Source organism: Camellia sinensis, chromosome 2 (genome assembly GCF_055761805.1).
Source record: "Camellia sinensis isolate YWXY chromosome 2, ASM5576180v1, whole genome shotgun sequence".
NCBI classification, from domain to species: Eukaryota; Viridiplantae; Streptophyta; class Magnoliopsida; order Ericales; family Theaceae; genus Camellia; species Camellia sinensis.
Window position 1 is genome coordinate 141,454,531 of NC_138962.1, and position 6,657 is coordinate 141,461,187.

Genomic DNA, 6,657 nt, shown 5'->3' on the forward strand with positions numbered 1-6,657 from the left:
CGGTTTGGAAGAAAAATAGAAACCGGCGGATTGATAAAAGTGTCACTAGAATTTGCCATTTTTCTTACCAAAAACCGGCGGTTCGATTGACAAATAATAACGAATTTGCCTTGGCGGTGCGGTTCGGTGCGGTTTTGGCGGTTTCAGCAGTTTCGGCGGTATTATGTACACCCCTAGCCGTAATTATTGACTTTTGGTGAATAGTGTTAACTTTTTAACTTTTTAGTTTTTTTACAAATTTCCAAACTTGGCCTAAATTTTTTTTGGGTAAATTACATATACCTCCCTTGAAGTTTAGCTAAATTACAGATACCCCCTGAAGTTTCGAAAATTACATCCCGCCCCCCGAGGTTTGTATTTTCATAACAATTTGCCCTCCGAAGTTTATATTTCATAACAAATTACCCCTAATTTCTTATGTAAATATAGCATTCAGGGGGTATTTGTAATTTCTCAAATCTCAGGAGTATCTATAATTTAGACAAACTTTGAAGAAGGTATATATAATTTGCCCTTTTTTTTTTTAATATTCCGCTCAAAAACCCCGGCAAACGGAGCCTTAGTAGGTAGGCCTAGCGTCGAGTAGCCTCTCTTTTGGTAATGTAATGACAATGACGGTAGTTACCCCCCCCCCCCCCCCCCCCCCCCCCCCAAACAAAAAAAACAAAAGGTAGGTAGGCCTAGTGTGGAGTAGCCTCTCTTTTGGTAATGTTGGCAATGGTGTTGCCGAATCACAGTGAGCTATCCCCACGCCACGCCTTTTAGGGTATCTGGATCACCATTTCGCCACCACTCTCCAGAACAATCAAAGTTCATCATCATCATCGGCATTTTCATTTTCATTTGAGCAGAGAGTGTGCTGAATTAGCCGCTCATCCCCAACACCTACACCAAAACCTAGCCAAGCTCATAATCTCATGGATTTCTCGATCAATTGCAGCTAAATCCACTCTCCACAAGCTCAATCTAACAACAATGTCCCCATGTCAGTACTACTCACTGAAACCCCCATTTGATTGAAAGGCTTCTTTCTTACCATACTCTGTTGTTTTAATTTTTGGGTTTGATTTTGCAGATGAGATTCAGAAGATGATGAGCGAGGATTCGCCTCAGCTTGCAATGGAATTGAGCCGAGTTGAAAATATTCGCAGATATGCTAGTGAGTTTTGGATTTGTTGCTTTGCTTATTTTACATATATAATTTTTTATTAATCTATGCTTTTTATCTTCTATGTATATATGCTAATATATAAATTTGGTTGTTGTGACATCAATCAGTCTCTCTGATTCTTGAATTTTGGTTCTTAAGAATACACAAATCACCATGGTTGGGATATACAATGCCAAAATATGAACTTTTCTTGGTTTGTCTTTTTGATTGATGGGTTTGCTTCAGTGGACTGACTACTGACTTAAATGTTTCTTCTTTAAAATAAAAAATAAAAAATAAAAAATTTAAAATTTGGTGCTACTGTAAATTTCTCAAGTATTCTTTCATTGTTAGTTCTCGATTTGACATTACACATTTTGTGGACACATCCATTTCATAAATTTCGTAGTTTGCCCATTCATCAATGTAGCATGAGACCAGTTTCATATGAATGTCTTTGCATTATTTTAGACTAGATAAACTTATGTTACTTGGAACATGGATTGTTCCAGTGAGTGGAATGAGAATAAAAAACTTGGTATATCACATGTTGTAAATCTAAAATGTGGTACAATAAGACTAAAATTTCTATAGATTACATTAGGAGAATTTAAGATTATTCTAGGGTAATTTTCTTTTCACAATTAGACATCCAATGAAATATACTTTAGTTTTTTTCAACACATCTCTAGGAGCATTGTGGTCCATTTCTTTAATATGTCTTGCCAAAATTCCAGCTTTCTTAGTTAGTAGTTCATTATATTTGATTCATTTCCTCCTCAGGAAATGTTTAAGGAAATAAAGAAACAAGAAAAAATATTGGCATGCTTTGAATCACTAAATTCAGAGTTTTAGAACGAAGATGTTCCATGTTTTAGAAAATGCTTTCCAAACTGTAAATCACTTGGGTATTAGTGTGAATTGTTTATTATTATATTTTTTGTAGCAGATAAACTGTAATGATTATTCATTCATTATAACAAAATTCTTGAAATGTCTTGAACAAGTTAATCTCAAAATTTTCATCAAGCAAACTGATTTAGAAAATGATTGCTTCACCCAAAATTCATTAGTTATTGGTGAAGTTACAAAATTTTGCCATAGAATTTGCAAATGAAATGTTTGACTTTCTTGATCATGGATTAGTTGTTTTACTATTTTTCCATTCCATGTTTAAGTGAGTGATATTTTACATGATTGTGTGCTAGGTTATGTGGAGTCTTTAAAATAAATCAAATACCCATGTCGGACCCCTGACACTTGGACGAGGGTGTGGAATATGAGTTTGATACTTTTCATCGGATACTTCTTATTTGTTTTAACACTATTATTATATGTGTATATTGTTGTATATTTGCTAATGATATATTTGAACGAATTCTGAGTTTGCAAATTGTTCTTAGGCCAAGTAATCCTCAACTAAGAAGCACAAACACTTCTAAGAATGTTAGACACCAATATTACACATTACTCATTGGACACTTCTTGACACCTAGCATGTCCAAATATGTGCTACTATTATTTAAAATTTTCTAGACTCGGTCACGCTTAAGACACTTGAGGAACATGTGTCTATCATTTAGACACACATGAAACACATTACAAGTTTGAATAAAACATTTTGGAATCTACATATTCTTCTCCTTTAGACTATAGAAATTAGTATTGCTGCATGTTGTTATTATCTTTTAGTTAAATGTTCAATACATGACATATAATTGTTTATCCTTATATATGACATACAATAAATTTATGAAAGTATATCTTTTGTGTGTGTCCCTACTTGTTATGCCCTATATCTTTTGATTTTTTTTTTATAAGTGTGTATGTGTCGTGTCACATGTTTGTGTCAATGCTTGTTAGATCCTCAACTCAAAATTTCTCACGTACATTCATCATTGTAAAAAAGCTGTCTAATCTATATTGTCATTTCTGTATGTGCCCACCAAAATTGCTTCTTTCTTGCAATACATTTTTCCTTGGAACATGCAGTGAGAGTTTTTTTTATGCTCAGTGGCTTTAGTTTGATCTTGGTCTTGCTCAACCAAATCATAGATGTTATGCAAATCATGTACTTGCTCTCATTTTTCTTAACTTACCAGGCAAATCTTTACTAACCCATCTAAGATTTCAGATACCACTCAACAGTTAGAAGCAATGGTTGGAGATCTTGAAGATGCAGTTTTCTCTGTTGTGAATCAAAAAAGGGGAAATATACTCGCTTCAAATTGATCAACTCCGTCAGTTTCAACAGTAATGACATTATTCGGTATTATTTTTTCTTTATTAAGAATACATATTGCATAGTTAGATCAAAGATGGGACTGCACAGAAAATTTTAGTGTAGTCATTGAATGCAGGACCCAGGATCGAGGCAAGAAAAGTTCTTTCAAGCTGTAAGATCCATGAATTGAATTGAGGATTTGTTGGTCAGTCCTGTGAAGTTCCGACCTCAGTGGTTCCATCTTATGAAATCTCTGGATTCTAGAGTAGACAAAACATTGAATTTGCTCCGGCAACAAGTTCTTGCAGATCACCGAGCTCTTCTTTCATCTCTACGGTGGCCACCAAAAGTTTTTATGTCAAAAATAGAAAGTGGCAAGATCTCTATCCTTCCAAATCCATTAGTTTTGATGCAAGTAGACAAACAGAAGGCCTATTCTGAGAGTTTTCTAGAACTTTGTGCTTTGCAGCATTTGCAGACACGGAGGGAAGAGCGACAGCTTGGCCTTTTGGGAAAAAAGAAGCTGAATACAGGGCTTTGGGCCATTGATGAACTGGTTTCTCCTATTGCGTCACGGTCAGAATATCACTTCTCGAAATGGGTTGATCAGCCTGAGTTTATCTTCGCTCTTGTGTCCAAGATTACCAAAGATTTTGTTGGCGGAGTGGATGATGTTTTGCAGCCTCTCATTGATAGAGCAAAACTGGTGAGCTTGAGTGGTAAAGAAGCTTGGATATCCGTAATGGTCCAAACACTTTCTTCATTTTTAGCAAAGTGAGTTCTCTCTGTTCTCGTCAAAAGATACAAAGAGAAAAAGGAAAAATCGGAGATGATTTCTTCATGGCTTCATTTAATCGACCTTATGGTTAATTTTGACAGACAGATGATGTCATTTGTAAATTCAGAAGCTTATCTCTTCACGGAGGACTCTGAAATGCTTGAAGGATCGTCAAGAGGCTTATCTGTGTTCTCATTATTTTCTGATAGGCCTGATTGGCTCAAAATTTGGGCCAAAATAGAGCTCAAGGTTGGGAGAATGAAACTAAAAGAAGAATCGAAGCATGAGAGGGCGTGGTTGGTTGACACGAAAAACGAAATTGGATCTGCTGTTGACACGACAACTGAGCGGTTTCTTCTTTATAGTGGGGAGAATCTGTGCTAACTTGCTTGGGAAATGATCGAGCGTTGCAAAACTTTACCAGGCATTTTGGCAAGGACCCAATTCATCAGATCAACTGCAGCTAAACTTGTCTTGTACCTTTTAAAATTACCGCTTTTGCAGTACGAGGAAATTGAATTCCTCTCTACTTACTGCAAGGATGACTCCTTGCTGAAACTATGTGCGGTGATCAATGCTGCTTGATACTGTGAATCTAAACTACAAGAATGGAGCGACGATGTTGATTTTCTGTAGATGAAAATTGCTGAAATTGATAAAAATCATCTCTGTAAAGGATGATATGAATGATAATTCTCACTTCTTTGGGAAGAAATAAAGAGCTTGGCTGATCTGGAGACAAATTTGCTAATGGAAATAATTGGTGATCGTCTTCGTCAATTTGAGCCTCTTACCAAGGAGTATGTCCAGAGCAAGGAATGCTTCAAGCAAGAGGAGGATGATGATGGTCTACATAGAGCCACAGAAGTCAGATTTTTCTGTATCCGTTGACATTCTTGAAGCGTTGGATACTTTGAGAAGTCCGCTTTGTATAATTAATGCCAGTCTCAATCCAAAGGACTTTCGGATTTGTGGAGAAGCGTCACAGATGGGCTTGACCGATTCATTTTTGGCAGCATATTCACTAGTGATTATAGATTCTCTGACAAGGGCACCAGTCAGTTTGGAGCTGATATGCGAGGATTGTTCGTTGTTTTTCAGCCATTTAGTACTAAGCCTGAAGCATTCTTTCCTTTGGTTAGAAATTCTCTGAAATTGTTAGAAATGGATAGGCGAGATTTAGGGCGTTTGAATTTTTGTGGTGTTACGCACTTGTCATTTGATCAAGCTGACAAGATTTTGAGGAATAGAAAATTTTGAATTGCATCTAGAGAGTTGAGAAATGAGAATTGATTATGTCTTTGAACTTTCATTTCATTTGTGTCAAATGAATGATATATATGCATTTCACTTTTGGCAACAACAGTGGTAGTTTCAGTTAGTTGAATGGAATTAACCCCCTAAAAAAATTTGAATAGAAAGGAATAGTACATAATGGGTAGTGGGAACCTAGAGTGATGCTAGGGATTTTAAAAAAATTATTAAAATTTTTATATAATACTGACAGGGGTGTCAGTTTTATATCATATAAAATTTTTGAAAACTTTATTGTGGTCTCTAATATTTTTGAGAAGACTATGACATCATAGCAGATACTTTGTTTAATATGGGAAGTATAGAGCTTGAAATGTATTTCATATTTGACACTGGTCTCTCTCTCTGGTTTTTTGTCCATTTAATCCTCACATAAAATGGAAAAGAGAGGAATGAACTCTCAATTCAGTAAATGATAATTGAAGGCCAAAGAGTGAAAAGGACAATTTGCAATTTTTAGTCAATATATTTTGAGGGTTGTTATTAGCACTTATCTAATTTCTTTGGATCCTACAATGTTCACTTTTTTTTTTTTTTTGAGTTAATTATTTAAAAGTTTTATTTACAAATGTTATAGTAGTTCAGGTTTTATCTAAGATTTTTTGAACTAATGAGTCTTATATAGTAAAATTGAGAATATTATCAATTTTACATAGCAATGTTCTAAATAATTGTTTAATTAACTGATATAAAACCAGAGTATGAGATTAAACGTTTTTGTCCTTCTACTTATTGGTTTGATTCAACAATCCAATAAAATTGAGAACATTACCAGTTTTTTCCAATTTTAAAAATGAGAATATTATCAATTTTCTTTTCCAATTTTGCACATTAATATTCCATCATCATGCTCCTTTATAGATACAAAACTTTCAATTTTATACAAAAAAAAATTGGTTTTTTCAAAAGCAGATATTAGGTTTTTTTTTTTGCACATAAATTGTTTTTAGTTTTTTCAATTTGAAAGTTGATGTTTTAAAGTTTTGCAAATCAAAATAAATGTCAAATCTTCATGTTCATTTATAGATAATTATAAATGATGAACAATCATTATTTGAAGGGTAATTTTAACTACTAAAAATTTAATGAGACTTGAAAGTCCAAAAAATTTTAGTTAGGATTTAATGGAGTATAAATTTATAAATTAGAACTTTTGTGTAAATGTCTCTTTTTTTTTTAATTATAATTATA

General features: G+C 34.1%; 1 non-coding gene across 2 annotated transcripts; it reads left to right on the plus strand.

Annotated features, from left to right (window-relative positions):
* Positions 1–694: 694 nt before the first annotated feature.
* Positions 695–5,464, plus strand: LOC114283620 (uncharacterized). Of its 2 annotated transcripts, none has more exons than XR_014361658.1 (5): positions 695–985; positions 1,076–1,159; positions 3,285–3,419; positions 3,498–3,748; positions 3,844–5,464. It is a non-coding gene; the product is annotated as an uncharacterized LOC114283620 (transcript). The 2 variants fall into 2 exon arrangements; XR_014361657.1 differs by having other exon boundaries at positions 3,511–3,748.
* The last annotated feature ends 1,193 nt before the right edge of the window (positions 5,465–6,657 follow it).